This window comes from Eulemur rufifrons, chromosome 9, assembly GCF_041146395.1.
Source record: "Eulemur rufifrons isolate Redbay chromosome 9, OSU_ERuf_1, whole genome shotgun sequence".
Taxonomy (NCBI): Eukaryota; Metazoa; Chordata; class Mammalia; order Primates; family Lemuridae; genus Eulemur; species Eulemur rufifrons.
Window position 1 is genome coordinate 49670177 of NC_090991.1, and position 12127 is coordinate 49682303.

The 12127-nt window shown below is 49.4% G+C and overlaps 1 protein-coding gene across 1 annotated transcript in view; it reads right to left on the bottom strand.

The window, feature by feature from the left end:
* The window catches only part of SLC39A11 (solute carrier family 39 member 11), a 308764-nt gene that overhangs the window by 164481 nt on the left and 132156 nt on the right, over positions 1-12127 (bottom strand). The gene's annotated exons all lie outside the window — the stretch shown is intronic.

Consider the following 12127-nt stretch of genomic DNA (forward strand, 5'->3'; position numbering starts at 1 on the left):
CTGAGCTTGGGGGGAAAAAGGTATCGGGTAATGTATTCCACTTTAGAACTGCTGAATACATGCGACTACTGGACTAACAAGTAAAGACACCTAGGCAAGAGCAGGGCTATTTGGTTCTAACATTCACAAAAGAAAGCTTGGCTGGAGAATCGACCTGCGAGCCTCAGCCTGTAAGTTCTTGTAGAACTGTGACTCTGGGTGAGACTCCAGGGACAGAATGTGAGTAGAAGGCAAGGAGGCTGCTGATGAAATGCTGGGGGGTGGGGGCGGTGGGAGAAGCTAATTTAACAGATAGAGAGAAGCCCAAAGAGATTAGTAAGACGTTGCCAGAAAGGAAGGATGAGAATGAGTAACCATTACATGCTGGGGATCTCAATGAAATGACTCACAAGTTCCTACTGGATTTGATGTTTAGGTCACTGGTCAGGAGGTGATGGGAGGTGAAGAAAAGAAAACAGCTCATGTGGACCTCTATTTTCAGAAGTTTTGTTCAAAAAAGAAAGAAAAGAGAGTGGGCACCAGCTAGAGGGAGGTGGCAGGGTTGAGGGAAGATGTTGCTTTTTCAGATAAAAGACATAGGATCATGTAGGGGCTGATGGAAGCAGCCAGGAGTGGAGGAGACACAGGAAGACCGATAAAACTGATGGAGGAAGGAGGAGACCAGGTGAAAAGAACAGAAATCACGCGAGCCCGCTCACCTGGGGCTGGAGAAAACGAGGCTGGGTAATAAATGGGCAAGTTTGGAGCAAGGGGAGCAGGATGCAAAGTGTCCTCCTTATTGTGTGTTTTTTTCAATGAAACCAGAAGGAAGTTGTTTGCTAAGAGCTCCAAGGATGAATGTGGGGACGGGGGCTTGAGGAGCCTGGCAGATGTTTGAATAATCACCGAGTGCCCAAGAGAAAGAGCTGACCAAGCCGCAAGGGCCCGGCTGGGTGTGAGCCCTCAGGTCTGGAAGGGCACCAATCCCTGTAACTGGCAGCCCAAGCAGAGGAGATGGATCACAGGATCTGTCCAAGGCGGGGGCGAAGGAAAAGGCGTGAGGAAAGTGAAGGTTCTGGAAGACAGCCGTTCAGAGAATCAAGGCAAAGGCAGGGCAGGGCAGGAGCCAGGGAAGGGAGGGGTGATGACCGTGAGAAAATGTCCAAAGCAGAGGCCCCTGGAGGAAGGAAACGCGCGAGGGGCTTGGAAAGACAGGATGCTGAGGCCAGAGGGTCCAAGAAGTTTAAGTCTGAACTGAGAATAAGGCTCAGGGAGTGACCACAGGAGAGGACGCCAAGACCTGCCCAGGTGCAAGCTGCCAGCAGTGACAGAGACGGCTGTCCAGCCACGTTCTGTTTCCTCTTCCTCCTGGGCACTCGGGTGGGCTGCGTGTGCCAGCATTCCAGGTGGTGAGGTGAGGCGCGTGATTCAGCTCTGGCCAGTGGAACATGGGCAGACGGGTCAGATAGCTTGTCTAGACTTGGCACCTAAAAATATCTCACAAAATCCACCTGGCTATGCTCTTCTCAAGCTTGCAGCCCAAATGCAGAGGATCTGGCAGAGAACTCCGGACCCCAGGAGCCAGATGGACGGAGTCCGGGGCCCTGAAGGAGCAAGGGGCGTTGAGGGGGGAGGGGGGCATGGAGAACTATCCCATACACAGTCCCACCCTCAGCCTGCCCAATGGGACCAGGGCTTGAGCAAGAAATAATCCTTCATTGAAACTGTAGGGGCTGTTTGTCACAGCAGCTAGTCTGCTCTGTCTAAAACAACAGTGCTGAGACCAGACAGGCTCAAAGAAGAAGGGCGGAGGACTTTTTTTATTTTTTTGTTTTTCTGAGACAGAGTCTCACGCTGTTGCCCAGGCTAGAGTGCCGTGGCATCATCATAGCTCACAGCAACCTCAAACTCCTGGGCTCAAGCGATCCTCCTGCCTCAGCCTCCCGAGGAGATGAGACTACAGGCATGTGACACCACGCTCAACAAATTTTTCCGTTTTTAGTAGAGACAGGGTCTCGCTCTTGCTTAGGCTGGTCTCAAACTCCTGAGCTAAAGTGATCCTCCTGCCTCGGCCTCCCAGAGTGCTAGGATCACAGGTGTGAGCCAGCGAACTCGGCCAGGAAGGGCTTTTAATTGAGGGTGAAAATAAGAGTACTTTGCCCGCTGGCTCCATGGCAGGAGGGGCTGGGAGAAGGAGTAGGCACAGTTGAACCAGAAAGTGGTGTCCTGGGCGGGGAGGGGCACAGGGAACAGGACATGGAGGTGAGAGGTTTTTGCAGCAGATATGACAAGGCAGTTGAGGAACTGTTTTCCAGAAAGATCTAGCAGGGAAGGCAGCAGTGAGTGGGTGAGCCAAGGAAGACGAGCAAGAATGAGAAGGCTAAAGCAGGGCAGGGTGAGAGGGGTCCATCGACATGGGTGTGCTGGCATCGGGCTCAAACGCTACAACAGCAGAGGGAAGGGAAGAGATGACCACTTCTTGAATGTCTACCCCTGTGACAGGTGTGCTTAGAGACCTGAATGCTTTGGAGAACCGAAATCTTGGAACTGAACAGTGGCTAAATGATTTGAACTTTCCCTCCCCACTCCCCACCCTACAAAAAAAAAAAAAAAAACAGACTTGGAAGGACCTGAAGACAATGCCCCCTACCTACCTTCCCAACCTCCCTCCCTCCAAGCCTCACACCTACTGCTCTCCTCAGTCTGGAAGGTTCTATCCCCACGTCCTTCTCTCACTTCATGAATCAAGTCTCTGCTCACTGCCTTTTTTGAACATCCTATCGAAAATACTCTCTAGTCACTCCCTCTCTGGCCATTAACCGGTTTTATTTCCCTCTTTGGTTTTATCTCTACTTGAGATTATTAAGCATATAGCTCTAGATATATACACATAGATACATAAACATAGATACATATAAACATATGTATAATATATAACCAAAATATAATTGTCTTATTACTTTTAAATTTTATTATTTTTTAAAATCTGTCTCCTCCACTAACCCATGAGCCTGAAACATGACGGTTCTGTGAAGTACCTGCCTGTGTCCCTAGGGCCCAGCACAGTGTCGGGCACATAGTAGGTGCTCAGTGAAGACCTCCTGAATGAATGCCATAAAGAACCAATGTAGAGGGTAAGAGTCTTGTTTTTTTTCCCCAAGGATTAGCACAGGATAGAAGTGAACTTCCATAGCAATATATGGGAAAGCATTTATAGTTTTCTTTTCTAATTTTAAAAAGTTATTGGAGGCCAGAATAAATGTCAAAAAAAAAAAAATAGAATCTCCTCTTGAGAGTCTTAGGAAGGAAAAAAAATGAGATGATTGCCTTTCTAGGGTAGAAAAAGGACAAAGAATAAATAATATTGTACGGTTTTTTCCAGATTGAGGAGTCTATTTTTCCCCACTGAGTTGGGGTTATTTTTCCCTGTCTTTTCTAAGCAGCACACCAAATTGAATCTCTTGGGTCCAAGGCTAAAAGCAGCTATAAATTTCTGTGGATTCTGGGTGACATGACGCAGAAACAACTGGTCCACGAACCATCCACTAGGCTGGATCACACACAATTTCTAAAGTTTTTAGAAAGAGCTTAGCAAGACACTGTTCAGAAGATTTCTTGGCCACTGCTCACCAAACTCTTCCTTCCAACGAACTGACTTGTTGGATCCAAAAGACAAGCCGGAGGGAGGGAAGGGAACGAATGTTGCTAGTCGCTCATTACCAGGACTGACGTATCTTCCAGGGTAGATTCTCCAAGAGGCAATTATATTAAGTCAATCATCAGGAAATGAGGTCTTCGTAATGATAGCTGTGACTTTGATTTCAAATACTGTGCTAATCAGAATAAGGGCTTTTGTTCCCCTGTCAAAATGATCATTTATACCAAGTTCTAAGTAAACAATACCCCCCCACCCACTTCCCCCAAAGAAAGAAAAGGAAAAAAGGAAAAAGAAGGCTGATACTATTGAATGAAAACATAGACCACAGAAGCTCAATAAGGCAGTAAGTTCCTCGGCTACCTATGCTATACAATTTGTTCCCTAAATATCATTCCATATATATATATATATATATGGTCTGAGAATCCTATGCTGGAAGACCAATGGGTAAAAATGGGGGTAAGGGGGGGTTTTAATTTGCTATCAAAATCCCAAACACACAACATGAGAAAAACCATGGTTAGAAAGAGACAAAAACAAAGGTTGGTCCTAACCCTTGACAATGCCATTCTTTTAATGGGGTACTAGACAGAAGGGGCCAAAGGACGCCAGTGAGGCTGGGTAAGTGTCATTGTTGGAGAGAAAGTAAGTGAGTGCTCTAGACTACCAACGCACTTACAACCCCAATCACAATCCTGCTTTCCTTCTAGGTATCTCCTCAACGCCTGCCGTATGCCAGGCACTGTTAGCATCAGGTGCCAAGGATACAGAGACAGGTACGATACGGCATCTGAACTTGAAGAACCAAGCACCGAGTGCGACCAACAGGTAAGCTGATAAAGTACAAAAGCACAATGCAAAATAACCAACGCTATTATAATGAAAAACAGATGGAAAGAATGGCAGAGGCAATCCAGGCTGATAGCTCTGCATGAATGAGTCAGGAAAGTTTCACAGAGGGGGGAAGGACTGAAGGTAAGTCTTGAATAATGACTGGGAAATTGCCAGGCAGTGGGGAAAGCGTGGGCCTGGGGGGGGGGGGGGTGGTACCGCAGGAGAGGCGCACGGGCTGGGGGTTGGAGGTGGATTTGGAAAGGCTCCGACATGAAGCTCAAGTTTGAACTGATCCCTTCAGCAGCAGGAACCAATCTGGGTAGAGCTGGACCATAGGACCACGTTCACCCTCCTCTCCACTGTTACCCAGCACAGTGACTGAACACCTATCTGCATCTTCGTTAGTTTATTAGCCAAAAAAAGAAGAACATTTCCTTGGCTATTTCAAGGGAACTACTGCTGGCCACATTGCTGGGGATGAGGTAGGATGTGAAGGGTAGGCAGGGGCCATGGGGCAGGGACAGACAGCAAGGGCGGTGTGGTGGGAGACACCAGCTTGGAACGTTCTAGAGATGTCAGCAGTGCACAGAGAGAAGAAAACGTCCCTGTCCTGCTTTGAAAACTGCCTACCTGGACTAAACCCCCTTCTGAGCATGCTGTTTATACCAAAAAGGGTCATTTCCATCCTTCCCTAAGGAGAAGCAAACGCCTGAGCTGCCGAAGCCCCAGCCCGCATAGTGAGTTCTCCATTTCTATTTTCCTCTTTCCTTTTCTTTTCCTGTTCTTCTCAGTCGCCGCTCCTCACCGCCTTTGCTTTGACTTCAAAAAAAGAAAATTCCATTTTAACGTTACCTTCAGCAAAACCCAGCTGAGAATATGCAATAAACTCTCTGTGAAGAATGGTTGGCAAGAGGTATTTTATTTAACCAGATACTGTAGTTAAATGAAAATTGCTAATATAGACCATACACAAATTGCCAGTTTTGAAAGAATTAGTGCTTAATAAAGTGCACATAATCCCGAAGACCTATTAAAGATTTTTTTCATCTTTTTTTTTGTTGTGCATATAGGTGATTCAGTATCTTAAAAATCAACAGTCTACAGGGAATTTAACTTATTTTATGATACTATGAGAACTCAGCATTCAGTTTGTGATTTTTTAAAAGATGGGATTTTTACATCAAATTATCAGAAGCATAGAATGTAATCTTAAAGCCAAAGGGACAAAATTTGAAGGTTGAACATTACTCCTTCATTTGCTCAGTAAACATTTATTAGTACTATACCACAAACAGGGCTCTGAAATATGAATCAAGACCAAGCCTGTTCTAGAGTTCACAGAGGGGGATGCGGATCTATTTTTAATAGTAATAACTCACTTGTTAATTGGAATAACAGAGGTAGGAAGAGAGACACAGGAGAAAGTACTGAGTTCTGCCTGTTCAAGGGGTGGGGGAGGGGAAAGGTTGACATGGGAGATGATGCTTAGAAAACATCCTCAAAGGCGAGTGGGCTCGCTCCAAGAACACAAATTGGGAAAGGCCCAGGAAGCATGGAGAGCAACGTGGAAGTTACTGTGATAATTCATGGGAGAGATGACAGAGGACTGAGAGGAGGAAATGCCAGTAGGGACAGATGGTGACCCACTGGACACTGGAGGTGGACAAGGAAGCCACCTACTCTTTGCTGTCCAATATGGGAGCCCAACCCACACTCAGCCATTCAAATAAAAACACATTCAAACTAGCTAAAATTAAAATGAAACATGGCTAGTCAGTGCAACCGGTTTCAAGAGCTTCCCAGCCACAGGGGGCCGGCAGCTTCTGTACTAGACGGTGCAGACACAGAACTTTCCTGTCATCACAGAACGTTCCACTGGGCAGCACTGGCCTAGAGGAACCAAGTGTTTCAGGCTGAGACAAGTCAGTGGCTGTTGGTGCTTCTGATTTAGAAGAAATGCTGGAGAAGCGATGGGTTTGAGAGGGGCTGACCTGCGTAACCTCCCCTTTTCTGTGACATCGACCGCGTGTATAGTAGTATCTCGTCATCAGGATGACAACGATGGGCAAAACGGCTGAAGTCGGGAAAAGAGATGGTGACAAGGAAAAGCATGTGTAACGGGACGCGGAAGGACAGAGGCAGCAGGGCAAGGAGACGGGGCGTGACCGGCGATGCTCTCTGGGAGAAGGTGCTCCCTCTCCGAGCAGTGTCACTCGAGCAGAGATGCTAGTGAAGGAGGAACATGCCGTGGGGACATCTGGATGGAAGAGAAGCCTGAGGACTCCCTCCAAGAAGGACGGTGCCAGGGTGCTGCGAGGACCTGCCAGGAGGCTCTTGAGGAAGAAGGGAAAGAATGACAGCAAATGTGGCCAGAGGGATAGCCAGGAGCCTGATCGCCCTGGGCCTGAAGCCCACGGTTAGGTCCTCGGACTTGGCTCTGACACAATCCAATTCTACTTTTCCAGTCCACTCCAGCTGCTGGGTGGAGACCGGACCATAAGAGGGAAAGAGTGGGGACAAGGGGCTTAGTGAGGGGCAGGTGCAGCCCTCCAGGGCACAGAAGATGCTGCTGAGTAAGTGGGAATGATTATTTGGTGAAAGCCTCATCGGTGTCTTTATTTATTAATGCAACAATAAACAGCAGCATCTGTGCGGCAGGTGTCTGAGCCACTGCGCTGGGACAGCTGACACTAATGATGAAACGGGGCAATTAGAGAGCCCAGCATCTCGCAGGCCAGCAGTGCAGGGACGGCCCTTGTTTGTAGTCTCTTCCTGTTCCTAAGCACAACCCAAGCTTCAAAATGTCACCTGCATGCCTGCGCCTATTACAGAAAAAAAGTATAATACATCGCTCTCCGGAAGGATTAAAGTTACAGGAAGTCATAACACCAAAGAAATCCATCAGAATATCAGAGCAATGCGGACAAAATTTGAAAAATTGGGTCCAGATAAAGTTGGAGAGAAAGATTTCTCCTTGCGTGTTGGTGAGAATGATGGCTGGAAACTAATGAGGCGGCCTCTGCGGCTGGAATTCCAATGCAGGAGCCGGGAAGGTGGGAGCCGGAGCTCATTAAAGGTAATGCATGGCTCTGGATCAGGTCGGGGCTTTGCTCACTGCCCCACCGGGCCCTGCTGGGGCGGGGTCCCCTCGCACCCTGGAGATGGGCGTGCGTGGCTCAGTGATACATCCTGAAACGATCAGGAGGCGTGGGTTCTGCTCGGAAGGCAGGTCTGGGCAACAAGAGCCCTGCCCTGTGGGGCTTTGAGAAAACACACAGGATCAGGTGTGTACTGACCCCGTACACAAGTGGAGACCTGGACGTGGCACAGAGAACAACACCTACGTGGGTGGGAGGGCTGGGACAGCAGACCACAGGGGAGAGGTTCCAGTTAGTGACTGGATGTTTGCACGATGACTTAGCTGTTGTATTCCCCACCAGACTCGAGTTCTAGCAGGGCGGGGCCATGTCTGCCATTGCACACGGCCATATTCCCAGCAGATGGCGCCGTGCCTGGCGCCCATTAAGCTTTTCTGCAAACACTAGCCCTAGGGGGTTGAATAGTGTCCCCTTCGAAGGTCATGTGACCCAGAACCTCAGAACATGATGTTGTTGGGAGACAGGGTCTTTGCAGACGTCATAAGGATGAGGTCACGTTGTATTAGGGTGAGCCTCAAAGGCAGTGAGTGTGTCCTTGTAAGGAGAGGAGAGGACACACGGAGCAGGCCATGTGACCACAGAAGCAGAGACTGGAGTGATGCAGCTACAAGCCAAGAAGGCCCAGGACAGCTGGAAGCCACCAGACGTTAGAAGAGGCCAGGTAGGACCCTCCCCTGGAGCTTTCAGAGGGAGCACAGATGGCTCTGTTGACACCTTTGATTTCAGACTGCTGGCCTCCAGAACTGAGAAGTTGCTTCTATTAAGTCATCCAAGTTTGTGGTAATTTCTTACAGCATCCATTGGAAACCAACGCAGCTGCTAAGGGAAGGATGAATGAATGATCAAATGAACAAAGGCAAGGCTGGTTCGGACCAGCACGGCAAGAGCAAGCGTCTACAAATGCAACACCTGGACATACTCTGAACACCAGCAAACGAAGGAACAGGCTCCCCACGGGGCTGGCGGAGGTAAACCAGATATAGCGCTATCTTAACCACCACCTTTTTCTGGCGGGCACCCTTTGCCCAGGAAGGACCCTAAGTGAGACCAAGGCCTTTTCCCGGCACCGATCTCCCCTCCTCCAGGCCATGACAGAGTGTGTCTTGCCTTACAAATAGGTACTAGAACCCAAGAATTATTTTGGCTTTTTTTCTTCTTAGTCAAAAAATGATAAATTATAGTTAGGAAAAAGTCATTAAGAACCTGCATCAAAATATTAATATCCAGGAAAGGGCCAGAGGTTAAACACGATTGCAAGGGCAAGTTCAGCTTCTTGGATGGATGTCCAACGAAAGCCCACTGCAGCCCTGATGCCGGGCCTTGGAGCCACAGCCCCACCTGTAATATTTCCTGGTTTCTAAGACACACCTTGTCAGACATGAGAAAAATAACGTTTGCTTGTGCTCTGTAACAACCACCCTAATGGCTCCAGCACCTGTGACTCCCCTCCAAGCTCTGTCTGCTGGACCGCGGCTGTGGGAGGCCCACGCCAGCCCCGCAGCACAAACGGGGCGGCCGAGCCTCCGAGTCATTAGCAGACACAAGGTCTCCCAGAGCCGAGAGCACCAGGTCCTTCATGTTTTTCTTCCATTACAACTGGGGGTGGGGGTGGAGAGGGAAGGTAACGGCTGGGAGAGGCAAGGAACAGATTCTCCCCTAAGGCCCCCACATCCAGCCCTGCTGACATCTTGAATTTAGCCCCCTCAATTGATTTTGTACTTCTGACCTCTAAAATTAAAGGAGAATAAATTTGTGGGGTTTTCTTTAACCACCAAATTTATAGTAATTTGTTACCATGGCAATAGGAAACTAATACAAATAATGTTTGGAAAATAAAACCTGTGACAGGCCAGGCACGGTGGCTCACACCTATAATCTAAGCATTCTGGGAGGCCGAGGTGGGAGGATCGCTTGAGCCCAGGAGTTTGAGGTTGCTGTGAGCTAGGCTGACACCACAGCACTGTAGCCCAGGCAACAGAGCAAGACTCTGTCTCCAAAAAACAAAAAAAAAGCTTGTGACAGAGTAGAAGCCTCTTTAATGATCAGTAATTGGTAGAATTACCCTGACTGAAGTTAAAAAAAAAAAAAAAAAATTCATGTTTGCTTAAAAAAGCAAGGGAGGCTTTTTTCAAGGCTACTGCAACAGAGGAGGGATGCTGACCTCCACAGCAAGGACGAGCAGGGATGTGTAGTCAATGAGCCGTGCATGGAAGAACTTGGTCAGCCGGCCAGGGAAGGGGGTTCTTGCCACACTGGCTTAACAGGAACAGGACTCAGCGAGGTGACCAGATATCAAGGGTCGGGGTTCTCAATACACCGACCGAAATTCTTTGCCAACACCGGGCTCAGCAGGCCAAGGTCGAGGCTGAGTCGAGAAGAGGGCTCAGAGGAACCTGACCGAAGTCTGGCCAAGGAGGGATCCTTGTCACTGGTCTTCAGCCCTTCATACTCGGGATGATTTGGGCTGAAACCTGGGAAGAATGGTCACTAACTACAGAGAAAGGCAGCTGTGGCCGATGTCACTCCTGTCACAGCTGCTCATGGGTCAGCAAGAAAGCTGGAGGCTGCTGCTGGCCACAAGCTTCTGACCACTCACCCCATCGTTCTCGAGTTTGCTCACTGTGCTACACCCGTGTGCAGAGAGCCACAGAGAGCACGTTACGGAGACCTCCCGGAAACCTGGAGTGGGACTGGCACGGGAGGATTCCCCCAGAACTCTACTCCCCACTCCCGTCTGTGCGCCCTGGGAATACCAAGCGCGGGACCTGCCCCTGCACATGTGCCGCGCTGGGCTGCCCAGAGCAGGACAAAACCTCCCAGCCCCCGGCCCCGCCTCTTTCACTTGTGAACAAGGCTCGGAGCGGATTGCCTGGAAGGAAGGCTGCTGAGAGAAAGGATGAACACAGAGACGGAGGCAGTGCCCAGCTGGCCTTCAGCTGTGCTGAGGTTGAGAGAGCCTCAGGTTCCAGTCCCAGCCCTGCCAGCATTGTCCCTTCCACTTTCCACCCAGGTGCCTGCAAATCAAGACAATGTGTGCTTGTTAAATAAAAGGGCAGGCTGATCTCTTATGTATCTTCATAAAGATCATTTCAACAATAGGTTCTGGTCTACTTAAGGCTCTTTATAAAAGCAAATATTCCGGGTGTCCCCTCTACTCTGGGAGCACAGGCACGTACCTAGAACAGAGCATATACTCAGGAAATGCTTCCAAAGTCAATGGCACAAACGCAAATGTGTATCTCTGTGGACACATCTTGGGCCAGCCCTCAATTCCAAGTCATCTTGGGTCTTTCCTTTTGGATGGGCTTCCAACCTGACCCCAGCAGATACCGTTCGGACCTGCTCTTAAATGTCACATTCCAAGGAAAGGTGCTTTCATGTCTTCTCCAGTCACCTGTCTTGGGGAACAAGAGCCATCACTTCTGTGTTGCTTTACCCAACATCTAGTGTCAATCCCGCCCCCTGCAACTACCACGCTTGGCATGAAGAGTGAGAATGTCCCAATACTTAATGCTTGTTTTAAGGTCACAACTAGGTTGAGTAGACCAGAGGGCCAGAACGAGGAGCCTGGCTAGAGAACACCTAAAAATTTCCTACGAGACACACAGGACAGATATCAGACCCTAAGAGGTCTGTGATATCAAAGGCAAGCAGAGGGGAAATTGGCCAGGACCAGGTGTCCTGACTCCATCCTGGAGTCCACAGGAGAAGGTGAGGAAATCAGCTAGATGTCTGAGCCCCAAGAGGCCAGAAGCCAGGCCAAGGAGTCTTAGTCAGGATCAAGCTGTAGGCACCACAGGTGGGAATGGCACCTGCATCTCTACGGGCAGCGTCTCCTTCCAGGCTTCCTTCCTATCCCAACCCAGCCCTGGGCTCAGTGCTTGGCTGGGTCTGAGCACACGGGAGGAAAAAGTGGACAAACGCAGGCACAGAGAGGCGGGGAGGCGAGCGCAGGCTATTCCCGACACAGTGCCTGGAAGGACGCCCGGGCCGAGGGCATTTCGCTTGCCCGTGTGCTGCAGGAGACACACACTGAATCCTCCCGACTCCAAATGACGGCAGACGGCAACTCACCTGAAACGGACCTCATCTCACGAAATGTGGCTTTGACGGACAGCTCAGAACACCACCCACGGGCAGCATTTCCCTAAGCAAAATTTCATTAAAGACCTAAAATCAAAATCCACACAGGTCTCAGACACTCTCTCCCCTCGAGAGTACACTTTATACATCACTACGGTATTTCCTGTCCGCCACCTGCTTATGTTTGGTCAGAGCCTGCCTCCTTAATCCGTACAATGAGGACATGGAGACCACCCTTCAAGTGACAAATCCCACTAGCAATGCCCTGGGCCAACTCATCACCGGAGATCAGGGCTGCCTGATCAAAACACCTGCTCCTGCCCGAAAGGCTCAATGGCCAATTCCCCTAAAGCACGAGAGACGGGCCGTCCAGCACAAATGAAACGGGCGCAGCAGAGAGAAGTGGGAGGGCAGA